This window comes from Marmota flaviventris, chromosome 6 (genome assembly GCF_047511675.1).
Source record: "Marmota flaviventris isolate mMarFla1 chromosome 6, mMarFla1.hap1, whole genome shotgun sequence".
Lineage (NCBI taxonomy): Eukaryota > Metazoa > Chordata > Mammalia > Rodentia > Sciuridae > Marmota > Marmota flaviventris.
This window is the reverse complement of record NC_092503.1, coordinates 96,271,635-96,285,779: the sequence shown is the minus strand read 5'-3', so window position 1 is coordinate 96,285,779 and position 14,145 is coordinate 96,271,635.

Here is a 14,145-nt window from a genome sequence, read left to right as displayed (position 1 = left end):
TATACCCTGACTCCAATTCATTTTGCTTGACTTGCTCATTCAAATCTAGATGCACATTCTGTTAGAATGTGACTTATATTTTAGAACAATTCCTCAGCTTCCACTGATCTTCAATATTAGAAGATTTAACAATTTATAATCATCCAGGACCTGGATTGTTATTAGTCAACCCTAGTTTCTGAAGCTGATAGATATAAGCTGACCTGTTGATTTTTAAAGGCCAGTATTGGGTTATTTATAACCTATTTATAAAGTTTTAACAATGTAGAATCCAAATGAAAATGCTATGGTCAAAGACCAGCAAAGAATTTACTTCAAAAAGCTAAGAAAAATAGGAAAGGAAAAATTAAGAGTTGAAGATTTTTTAAAAATGGAGTAAGCATAGCTGCTGGTATAATGAGACCTAAGTTTAGTGACATAAACTTTTAGTGGGTCATAATTAACTTCTGTGATTTAATAGTTGGCAGAAAAAGGAAAGTCAACTGTCCTCTGGGTCTCACACATTCCTTCTTAAAAAGGTCATTGACTTGAGCCAATGCCAATTGTTTAAAAAATAGCAGTGATATCAGTAAAGACTCTGATACTTTTGTTTTCCAATTCTGTCTTTCAGTTGGGTATTGGAGGATGACATAGTATAGTACATAAGAAAGCACAGGATTTGGAGAGGGACTACCTGAGTTTGAATTTTAGCCTTACTGCTTACTACTTATCATCACTCACCAAATCACTGCATTTAACCAGAGTTCAAATAAGTACTGTCCATTGGAGGTAGGTACTTTTGGTTACTCTGTGAATTATACTGGGGTAAGTGATCTGAGCAAGTTATTTAACCTCAGTTTTTTCACCTCTCATATTGAAGATAAAACCATTCATAGGACAGGGTTTGTCTGAAAGTTAAATGAAATTAATAACCATGTAGCTGGGTGGCCAATTAGAAATTTCAACTGAGGAACCAAGATAGAAAAGAGATGATAAAGTGGTTTTTGTAAGATAGAGAATTCCATAAGAATTTTAGGGTGGATTAGATGATGGCACATTGTAGGTATAAAAAAATTATTGGAAGTGAGGAAATTTCTGAGCAATACCTCCTTGAAGAGAACACTTCCGTCCTGAATCTACCCTTACCATCACGTGAAGGCATAAAAGTATGGATGTCTTCAAATTTCCCTTAGGTCATGGCTTCAGTCAAAACACTCAAAGAACTTGATGAATGTCCTTTAACTTGAGGGAGATGGTAGAGAGGAGTATTATTCCTACCCTAAAAATCTGGTGAACTTTCATGGCAGAATATGTTAGTCAACTTTCCATCACTGTGAAAAAATGTCAGAGAAAATTAACTTAAAGGAGAAAATATTTATTTTGTCTCATAGTTTCAGTCCATGGTCACTTGGCTCTGTTGTTTCTGGGCCTGCAGTGAAGCAGAACATCATGGTGGGAAGCACATGGCAGTGTAAATCTGCTCACCTTGCAGCAGCCAAGAAGTAAAGAGAGTGCTGGCTTTTATAATAAGACCTCTGACCCCAAACCCATTAAGCTATGAACACATAAGTGTATTAATCCATTCACGATGCCAGAGCCCTCATGATCCAATCACCTTCAAAGGCCCCACCTCTGCACATCCTACATTGGCGTCTAAGCCTTCAACACATGAACTTTCGGAGAACATTGAAGATCCAAAGCATAACACAGAGCAAAGTCAAATTCAGTACCTTGAGTTTGTCCTGCATTTCTGAAGGTTGTTCTAGGGAAAAAAAATAGGGCATGAATGTTTTCTGTAGACCAGATGTGTTAGATGTGTCTGAGAGAAGAAGAATTTGAACTATGAAATTTCTAAGAGCTCAGGAGAGGGAAAGGGACCTTATGAAGTCTGTTTTGCTTGAGCCCAGGAAGCTTTGAGGGAGAGATTGCTGGCAACCACATGGGAGAAGGGTCAGTTGAGGCACCCTGCTAGGCACAGAGAACAGGATGTCATTTTATGAGGTGTCTGTTCACATGATCTTTCCATACTCCTTTTCTTTCTATACCATCTCCCCCCCCCCCTATCAAATTGGATAATTTGATTATTAAATGGAAAGGGAGAATTTTCTCTTTACTAAACTGAGAATGTTTATAATGAACACAGATGGCAGGACTTTCTGTTACCAGTGACAGAAAATGCAAAGGTCCCATCAAGTTTTCTTTCAGTGGAGAGAAAGAAGATTTCCCATTAAGTATATTTCAGGAAGAGAAAAGAAAAAATAAAGTTTCATTCTGATCCCAGGAGTCAACTTCATTCAATGGACATATTATAAATGTAAAGCAGCTGAAATGATGACTGGCATATAATCAGCATTACAAAAATCTGAGAGCTTCTTTTTGTAAGCCTATTTTGCTATAATGATTTTACTTACTTACAGACCTTTGCTTGAACCTCTAAGGTGAACAATGCCTGGGAATTTGTTTCAACTTTTGCATAAATAGCATAAAGTTTCCTTTGACAGTTTTAAAAGTTGTGTACATTATAAAAGTCTTCATATTTGTTTTTTTGCCTGATTTGCCTTACCTTTTTGAGCTTGTAAATATTCTGGCATTATTTTCCCAATATTTTGAAATTTCACTTTGCATAATTTCTTTGGATAAATGGAGTTTCTGATTCATGGCTGACACCCCTTTTAAGCGTCAATTTCTGGACCTTTCCCTGATTTTTCCTCATGTTTTGTCAAGTCATACATGCAGGGCATCTGGCCTCCAGACTTGCTCTCACTAGTGGCCTTATGCTCCCACACTGTCCCAGCTGCTCATGGCTGCAGTCATTCTGAGTCACCATTTTAATCATCTCAACTATATGGCATTTCTCTTCTTTTCAGAATAGTTCAGCTACTTAATGAAGTTACACCTTTTAAAAATCCAATTCTGCCACAGGTTAATATAAACAATATTTCTAAGTACTTTTTTTTCTACTGTGAACATCTATATCATTCTACATGTGGCTATGCTTACCTTTATTTATCTATCTATCTATCTCCTTCCCCCACCCCACCTCCCCCCACCCCCCAAAAAAAGCTGGGTGAAGGAAATTTCTTGTGTTACTAGTAGAAATTCAGCTATAACATTTTTTCTATTTTGAAAAATTTAATGTGCCAACAGGGAGGGAGAGGGCACAAGAATTGGAGGCATAAAGCATATAAATTGTAATCTTGACTTTCAATGGAAACACAGAGCATAATAAAACTCCTCTTTTTCCATCAGAAATAAGAGAAGATGGATGTTCTTTCCCCTGAGTGTGCTGCTATACAGTGATTGCACTGGAAACAGAGTTTAGAGCACACACACACACACACACACACACACACTAATAAAGTGTACATGTCTCTTGCTCCAGAGGAGCTGCTTTAATAAAAAAGAACTGTGGAAGACATAGCAATAAGGATCTGATAGAGGATGATGTAATTATTGCTGACTTGATTTGCACATATTTATACTGTGAGTGCTGGTGACTCCCTTTGGGTCAGATGTTTCCTGAGCCTGTTTATTTTATTCATGCGGACAGGAGGACTGCTTACAAACTACATGCACATCATCAAATATTTACTCATGATTGAATTGATATAGCACCCTTCTTCTCTGGCGCTTACTGTGCTCCACATGCGACTTTTAAATTGTACAACTAATTTTTTGATGAGTACTTATGTGTGGAAACAGTAAAACAGCATAATATGGAGCCTGGAAAAAAAAGAGATGGGCAATGTTAAGACAGGGACAGGACTTGATTACTTGTGACCCTAGGGATGTTCAGCCCAAATGCACAATTTAATTCCATGAACAGGACCACAGTCTAGCCCAGAATTCTATTAAAATTGAGCAGAGAATGGAGCAAGGGAGATAGAAATCTGTTTCCTTTACTGACTCCCCTTTGCTTTGCAGAGCAAGCTCTGAGGAGCCACCACTCAATTCTGTCTTTATTGGTCCCTTTTAGGAGACCAGATGTGAAGCTAATGGCCAAATCTCCAGCCAAATTGTGACTTCTTCTGTCTTATTATAAGAATAGCACTGAATGGTGGGGATACAGAAGGGAGACAGTAAAGCTTTCTAAATTCTCCCCCAAAGCCATAAACCAGAGAATTCACTAGTGATAGTCTTAGCTGCACTGGTGGGTGTAAGAAAGTGCTTCTGATGCCCAGGGAGTATGTGTTGTTCTCACTTCCAATTCTGTCCAGTGATGCCCTTGAATTTTTGTCTTTAGAGAAATAGCAGATTTCCAAGCCTTAGGTAGGTCCAGCAGCTTCCAGGCTAATGAAAGGGATCAGCTTGAAATAAAGTGAAGACATGGGCACCAAGAACAGTGTTACCTACAGCATATGAATCATCCCTGCATAGGCACTTTGCTGAAAATTTCTCAGATTTTAACAGAGTGCCTGGCATACAATAGATGCCTAATAAGTATTTGTTGAAGGACTAAATGAACACATGCATGAATTCCAATTGTTCTTTTTCATTATGTCTTTTCCACATAAAATTCATTTCTACAGATGCAGACAAAGCATTTGACAAAATATAGCACCCCTTTATGTTCAAAACACTAGAAAAACTAGGGATAACAGGAACATACCTCAACACTGTAAAAACTATCTATGCTAAGCCCCAGGCCAATAGCATTCTAAATGGAGAAAAATTGAAGGCATTCCTTCTTAAAACTGTAACAAGACAGGGAAGCCCTTTTCACCACTTCTATTTATCATAGTTCTTGAAACACTGGCCAGAGCAATTAGACAGATGAAAGAAATTAAAGGGATACACATAGGAAAAGAAGAACTCAAATTGGTACTATTGCTGATGATATGATTCTATACCTAGAAGATCCTAAAAGTTCCACCAGAAAACTTCTAGAACTAGTAAATGAATTCAGCAAAGTAGCAGGATATAAAATCAACACCCATAAATCAAAGGCATTTCTGTATATCAGTGATAAATCCTCAGAAATGGAAATGAGAAAAACTACTCATTTACAATAGCCTAAAAAAAGAAAAAAAAAACTTGGGAATCAACTTAAAGAAAGAGGTGAAAGATCTATATAATGAAAATTTACAAAATCCTAAAGAAAGAAGTCAAAGAAGGCCTTAGAAGATGAAAAGATCTACCTTGCTCTTGGATAGGCAGAATTAATATTATCAAAATGTCCATACTTCCAAAAGTACTATACAGATTTAATGAAATTTCAATCAAAATCCCAATGACATTCCTCACAGAAATAGAAGAAAGCAGTCATGAAATTCATCTGGAAAAATAAGAGACCCAGAATAGCTAAAGCAATCCTTAGCAGGAAGAGTGAAGCAGGTGGCATCACTATACTAGACCTTAAACTATACTAAAGAGCAATAGTAACAAAACCAGCAATGGATTGGCACCAAAACAGACTGGTAGACCAATGGTACAGAATAAAGGACACAGAGACTAACCCACAAAATTTCAATTATCTAATATTAGACAAAGGTGCCAAAGACATGCACTGGAGAAAAGATAGTATCTTCAACAAATGGTGCTGGGAAAACTGAAAATCCATATGTAACAAAGTGAAATTAAACCCCTATCTCTCACCATGCACAAAACTCAACTCAAAGTGGATCAAGGACTTAGGTATACAACCAGAAACCCTGTATCTAACAGAAGAAAAAGTAGGCCCTAATCTCCATCATGTGGTATTAGGCCCCAACTTCCTTAATAACACTCCTGTGGCGCAAGAATTAAAATCAAGAATCAATAAATGAGATGGACTCAAACTAAAATGTTTCTTCTCAGCAAAATAAACAATCTGTGAGGTGAATAGAGAGCCTACACCTTGGGAGCAAATTTTTACTCCTCACATATCAGATAGAACACTAATCTCTAGGGTATATAAATAACTGCAAATTGATGCAGCCAATATGGAAGTAGAATGGAGATTTCTTGGAAAATTGGGAATGGAACCACCATTTGACCTAGATATCCCTCTCCTTGGTCTATACCCAAAGGACTTAAAAACAGCATACTACAGGGACACAGCCACATCAATGTTTATAGCAGCACAATTCACAATAGCTAAACTGTGAAACCAATCTAGATGCCCTTCAACAGATGAATGGATAAAAAAGTGTGGCATATATACACAATGGAATATTACTCAGCAATAAAAGAGAATAAGATCATGACATTTGTAGGTAAATGGATGAAGTTAGAGAAAATAATGCTAAGTGAAGTTAGCCAATCCTCAAAAAACAAATGACAAATGTTTTCTTTGATATAAGGAGGCTGATTTATAGTGGGATAGGGAGAGGGAGCATGGGAGAAATAGATGAACTCTAGATAAGGCAGTGGGTTTGGAGGGGGAGGGAGGGGGCATGGAATTAGAAATGATGGTGGAACATGATGATCATTATTATCCTAAGTACATGCATGAAGACACAAATTGGTGTGAATATACTATGTATACATCCAGAAAAATGAAAAATTGTCTTCCACATGTATAATAAGAATTGTAGGCATTCCAATGCCATAAAATTAAAATAAAAAATTAAAAGACATAGACTGGCAGATTGGATTAAAAAAAAACCTACAATATGCTGCCTTCGAGAGATTCATTTTACACAAAAAGACATCCACAGACTGAAGGTGAAAAGGTGGGAAAAAACATAACACTCACATGAACCACATAAACAAGCAGAGGTTTCCATCCTCATATCAGATAAAGTGGACTTCAAACCAAAGTTAGTCAGAAGGGATAAAGAAGGATTTTATAATGTGTAAGAGAATCATACATTAATAAGACATAACAATTGTAAATATTTATACCCCCTAAAATGGAGCAGCTATGTATATCAAACAAACCCTTCTAAATTTTGAGAATTAATTAGACCACAATACAATAATGCTGGGGGACATTAATATACCTCTCTCATCTCTGGATAGATCTTCCAAACAAAAACTAAACAAAGACACTATAGAACTCAATAATGTGATCAATAATTCAGACTTAACAGACATATATAAAATATTTCATCTATCAATGAGTGAGTACACATTTTTCTCATCAGCACATGGATCCTTCTCTTAAACAGACCATCTATTATGCCACAAAGCAACTCTTAGCAAATACCAAAAAATGAATACACTACCCTGCATTCTATCAGACCATAATAGAATGAAATTATAAATCAATGATAAAGTAAAAAATAGAAGCTACTCCAACACCTGGAGATTAAATAATATGCTATTGAATGATTCATGGATAACAGAAGACATCAGGGAGGAGAAAAAAAATAAATTCTTAGAGGTAAATGAGAACTCCAATACAACATACCAAATCTCTGGAACACTATGAAGACTGTACTGAAAGGAAAGTTCATTGCATTAACCTCATTCATTAAAAGAATATAAAGTCAACAAATAAAAGACCTAATATTGCATCTCAAAGCCCTACAAAAAGAAGAACAAATCAACACCCCAAACAGTAGAAGACAGAAATTAAAATCAGAGCTGAAATCAATGAAATTGAAACCAAAGACATATTGAAAAAATTGACAAAAAATGATTGTTCTTTGAAAAACTAAATAAAATTGATAAACCCTTAGCCACATTAATAAAAAGAAGGTGAAAGAAAACTCAAATTACTAAGATTTGTGATGGACAAGAAAATATCACAACAAATACTATTGAAATACAGAATATAATAAGAAACTATTTTTAAAATTTACACTCCAATAAAATAGAAAATCTCAATACACTGACAAATTTCTAGAGACATTTGATCTTCCCAAACTGAATTGGGGGGACGTTCACAATTTAAACAAATCAATTCCAAGCAAAGAAATAGAAGACACCATCAAATGCTACCAACCAAGAAAAGCCTAGGACCAGACACATTCTCAGCTGAGTTCTACAAGGCTTCAGAGAAGAATTAATACCAATACTCATCAAATTATTCCATGAATAGAAAAGAAGGGAACCCTTCCAAATTCATTCTATGAGGTAGTATCACTGTGATACTACCAGACAAAGACACATCAACTAAAAAAAAAAAAAAAAAAAACTTTAGACCAATATCCCTGATGAACACAGATGCAAAAATTCGCAATAAAATTCTGGCGAATCACATACGAAAATACATTAAAAAGAAAGTGTACCATGATCAAGTGGGGTTCATCACAGGAATGCAAGATTGGTTCACATAAGGAAATTGATAAATGTAATGCATCACATCAATAGACTTAAAGATTAAAAATCATGTTATTATCTAAATAGATGCAGACAAAGATGTGACAAAATGCAACCCTCTTTCATGTTCAAAGCACTAGAAAAACTAGGAATAGTAGGAACATATGTCCACATTGTAAAAGCTATCTATGCTAAGCCCAAGGCCAACATCATTTTAAATAGAGAAAAATTGGAATTATTGCCTCTAAGAACTGGAACAAGACAGGAATGCCCTGTTTCATCACTCCTACTCAACACAGTTCTTGAAACTCTAGCCAGAGCAATTAGATGAAGGAAGTTAAAAGGGTACGAATAGGAAAAGAAGAACTCAAACTGTCACTATTTGCCAATGACATGATTCTATACTTAAGGGATCAAATAAATACCACAAGAAAACTTCTAGAATTAATGAGTGAATTCAGCAAAGTAACAGGATATAAAATCAATATCATTAAATCAAATGCATTTCTAAACATCAGCAATGAACCCTCTGAAAGAGAAACTAGGAAAAGTAACCCATTCACAATAACCTTAAAAAATACTTGGGAATCAATCTTCAAAAGAATTGAAAGACTATACAATGAAAACTATAGAACACTAAAGAAAGAAATTGAAGAAGACTTTAGAAGATGGAAAGACCTCCCTTGTTCTTGGATAGAAAGAATTAGTATTCTCATAATGGACATACTACTAAAAGTGTGATACAGATTTAATGCAATTCCAATTAAAATCCCAATGGTATTCCTCATAGAAATGAAATTCATTTGGAAAAATAAGAGACCCAGAATAGCTAAAGCAATCCATGGCAAGAAAAGTGAAGCATGAGACATCAAAATAACAGACTTTAAACTATACTACACAGTTATAGTAACAAAAACAGCATGGTATTGGTACCAAAATAGACATGTAGGACAATGGTATAGAATAGAAGACACAGCAACAAACCCATATAAATACAGTTTACATACATTGGAGAAATGATAGGCTACTCAACAAATGGTGCTGGGAAAATTGGAAATCCATATGCAGCAAAATGAAATTAAATACACTGTTTCTCACCATGAACAAAACTCAACTCAAAGTGGATCAAGGACCTAGGAATTAGACCAGAGACCCTGCACCTGATATAAAAAAATGTAGGCCCAAATCTTTATCATATTGGGTAAGGTCCTGACTTCCTTAACCAGATTCCTAAAGCGCAAGAAGAAAAATCAAAAATTAATAAATGGGATGGATTCAAATTAAAAAGTTTCTTCTCAGCAAAAAAATAATCAATAACATGAAGAAAGAGCCCACAAAGTGGGAGAGCACCTTTACTACATGCACATCAGATAGAGCACTAATTTCTAGGATATATAAAGAATTCAAAAAACAATCAATAAATGGGCTAAGGGACTGAACAGACACTTCTCAGAGACATACAATTGATCAACAAATATAGGAAAAATGTTTAACATCTGTAGAAATTAGGGAGATGCAAGTCAAACTACTCTAAGATTTTGTCTCATTCCAGTCAGGATGGCAATTATCAAGAATACAAGCAACAATAAATGATGGCAAGGATGTGGGGAAAAAGATACACTCATACATTGCTGGTGGGACTGCAAATCGGTGCAAACACTATGGAAAGCACTATGGAGATTCCTTAGAAAATTTGGAATGGAATCACCATTTGGCCCAGCTCTCCTACTCCTTGGTCTATACTTAAAAGTCTATACCAAAGGCTTAAAAACAGCATTCTATAGTTACACAGCCACATCAATGTTTATAGCAGCTCAATTCACAATAGCTAAACTGTGGAACCAAATTGGATGCCCTTCAATGGATAAATGGATAAAAAAACTGTGGTATATATTATACACAATGGAATATTACTCAGCATTAAAAGAGAATACAATTATGTCATTTGCAAGTAAATGGATGGAGTTGGAGAATATCATGCTAAGTGAAGTAAGCCAATCCCAAAAAACCAAAGGCTGAATGTTCTTTCTGTTAAGTGAATGTTGACCACAATGGGGAAAGGAGGCATGGGAAGAATGGAGGAACTTTGGATTGGACAAAGCAGGGGGGGGAGGTGGGAGGACGAAAGATGGTAGAATGAGAAGGATATCATTACCCTAGGTACATGTATGATTGCTAAAATGGTGTGACTTTACAGTGTGCACAATCAGAGGAATGAGAAGTTGTGGCCCATTTGTGTACAATGATATGAAATGCATTCTGCTGTCATGTATAAATAATTGGGAAAAAACTATACATACTTAGTTCTAACACATAGCTACACTGGTAAACTCATGACATCACGCATATCCATTAGTTCCCACATTTCCTATGTTTCTTTCCAATTCCTCAAAGTACTTCTTTAGCAACCTCTCCAAAACTCTCATATATTATATTTCTATTTTCATTCAGTTAAAAATACTTTCTAGATTCTTCAAACTAAAAAATACTTTCAATTTCATTTTTTTAAATAATCAGACTCGCCTAATTTGTTTCCTATTTTTCAGAGATCACTGTGTTTTGTTTTAGTGTCCAGAAAACTGTTGTTTCATAACTCAAGCCTAGTTTTTCAGATAGGAGGATAAAACTGGTAGTACCTGTTACCTTGTCTTGTATAGAATCCCATGTAATCAAATTAAACAATCTTTTTCCTTGTGGCAACTGGCATTTGTGTTCCACTTACAAAGATCTGTAACACTCAGAAATTTTTTGTAACCACTGATTTTTCTTCTAGTACATTTTTGTTTGTTTTTCTGGAATTTATTTTGGAGTAAAATATGAAATGTAGAACCACAATCCTTGTCAACATATACCCCACAAAAAACCCCATTATTAAATAATGTAGATTTTTGTAAGATCCTCAATTACAGTATGTATTTAAATTGTCTATTATCCAATCATTATCTCTTCATAAGCTAGTTCCACATTGTTTTAATTGTGACCCTATGAAATACAGTAATGTTGAATAAAATTGGTCTTACTTTGTTATTCTTGGATTTTCAGAATTTTTCTAATCTTCTTTTTGTATTTACCACTGTAGAATTTGAAATATTTTTTCTATTACCTAAAATAAATTACCTAAAATAAATCTGATTAGAATCATATTAAATTCATAGAGATCTTTGAAAGAGTATTTGTAAGATGTCAAGTCATTTCATCTGAATTATGATACATCTTTTCTTGGGTTGTGTTCCATCATGTTCTTTAGGAGTGTTTTAAATTTTATATCATTTTTGCATGTTTTTTCCTTAGGTTTATTCCTAGATTATCACAGTTACATTATTTTTGTAGATATAGTCTCTTTCTTTCATTGATCTTCTAACTAGTTTCTGCTTAAAATAGTTATTTGGTTTATTATTAGAGCAAACACTGTGGGTTGGTGCCCTAGCACCTGCAACTCCATCCAAACCTCCTTCTTCTGTGACTGCCTCCACTATAAATGCTGTACACAATAAGTACTTGAGATCTCAATCCCAGCTGGAGAAATTAACATGTGTTTCTAGTAGCCAACTCATGACCATGAGGAAAAGGCCCAAAGAATGTCAGACACATTAGCAATGTTATTATTGTAGATTTACTATTCCAACACCATAAACGGAACTCCCTTCAGACTTGATATTGAAAAAAGAAAAAAAAAACTACTTAGAAAATTTTGAAACATTATATATGATTGACAATGAACATTTTCAGAAATCATGTATTTAAACATTTCTTCTACAGAAGTATTTCCTTAAAAACAGAATATGCCATGCAGATTAACAATGCTAAAATCTGAAGTTATACTAATAACTGAAATTTTGTTTATAGAGTATTTGTTTTATATTGAGTAAAGGACAGAGTATACAACACTTATTCTTATAGTAAATTATCTATTATCAGCATTTTTGAGTAACTACTCTGGTAAGCTAAAATACTGCATTCTTTGTTTTTATAATCCTCCCATGTTAAACAAGGGAGTTGTAAAAAATATTATTCAAGGAATAGGAATATTTCCCTCCAAATTTTTAATTTACTGACAATTTCACAAAAGTTCAACTTGACAGTAAAATTAATATCATCACACAATAGGAAGACATTTGAGAACTATTTATAAGAAAATTCTCTCCTCATTAATCAAGCTTCACTCTGATTATGTTACTGAGCAAACATATATTTGACTTTTGAATCAAAAGAAGCCTTACATCATAAGTGGCAAAGATAACTGGATTTCTGGGGAAAAGGCTGGCATGAAAAAGTGTTCTCAGCTGGGCTAAAGCAACCAGAACAGAAGACACAGGGGAGAAGAGATGGAGGGGTGGAAAGTGGCAGGATTAGGTCACAAGGGGGATGATTTATCTTTATAGCTCATGAATGACACATTGCATCAACATTTTATCAAATGTTTGTGGTATTAGTTGCTCATTTTCACTTAAGAATTCAGAGTGGTCATTCTGAAAAATGGCACAGTAGTCAAAAATATGAGTGTGAAGAATTTAAGTAACAATTACATGTCATGATTGTATTTGGAATTGAAAAGACAATGTGGCCATAAAGTCCCTGACTTTTATAGAATGAATTTGGTAAGTCTCTGGTTTATTAGGTCAGCTGCTTATATCTCCGCAGCAGTAAAGCTTTCAGTCAGATACAGCGTTCCAGATATCATTGCCTTTGCATTCTACAGTTCATCTAAAAGTGCTTTTATCTGCCAGTAAAATTTGCCTTATAAAAACCAAATTGGAATCATCAAATAAGAAGTGTGGCTGCTCCATTGCGTCTGTGTCATAGTTGTAGTGTTAAGATATTTTTAAGGTGATAAAATTATCTTTTTACAGATTTGTGGGTAATAAAGCGATTATAGTGAGATGCTTGGACAATGAAACTCTCCTCACCAATTAAATAAAGGAGATCCAATTTGTTGAGGGCAATGAGAAGAGGATTTTCTTTTTCTTTCCTCATGGTCCTCTTTAGCACTTAACTAGCACTTTCTGTTTGCCTCTAACACCTTATATTTTCCAGGGGATTTACATGTTACTGGTAATTTTCTCTCTCAGCCCAGGAGGAAGGTCGGTAATAGTTTTATCCCTATTTAAACGAGCTTGCAATGTGACAGCTTGTCACAAAATATTAGTTTTAGTCAGCCCCAAAAACAGGAGGGGAAGGAAATGGGCTGCCAGTGCTAAATTTATATGCAGATAAGGACAAGTGTCTGGTCTGGAAAAGTACAAGCACAGGTTTAGGATTAGCAGTGCTAAAAAGACTTTCTGTAACCATTGATATAAATCTCTGTCATTCCTTTTGAGGCTCTTAAATCTGGGCCCAGCTTGGTTCCACTCATGGAACTCTGACCTCAGCTCACCTCTACATTGGTTATAAAGTGGGAGAGACTATTTGGACTCCATGTTTCAAAATGTCAGTACCTTCTTATGTAAATTGTTAATAACCAGATTAAGACATTAGTCAATGTGTGTGGTTAAAGTATAGAGATATTGGGGATTTAAAACAATTTTTTTTCTTACAAAGGCTGCCAAAAGACCCTAAAACAAGCCTCAGCCTGAAACCCTAAATGTGAACTCTCACTCCCATTTTTTACTCAGTCCCACAAGCTCTCTGTTCCAGTCAAGCTGTTGGGCATGTTCTTTCTAAATCATTTCCTTTTCTTTTCTCCACACCTTGTACTATGTATTGTAACTTCAAAATGAAACATGTGCCTTCAGCTCCTTTCTGTGGTTTGGTGGTTCAATTTACCTATGAGGAACCTCAGCATAATCTAAGAAACTTTTCTGTTTTAAATTATCTTGTTTGATCTGTTTTCCTGATCTCAGTAACTAAAATTTTTAAGTAAATTTTTAATTTGTAGAGACAAGCATATAATATAGCAAAAAATAGAAAAATGAATGTCAAATTTGAAATTTGAAAGTGTTCAGGAAAAGTAGTAAAAACAAAGCAAACAAAAAACTATTA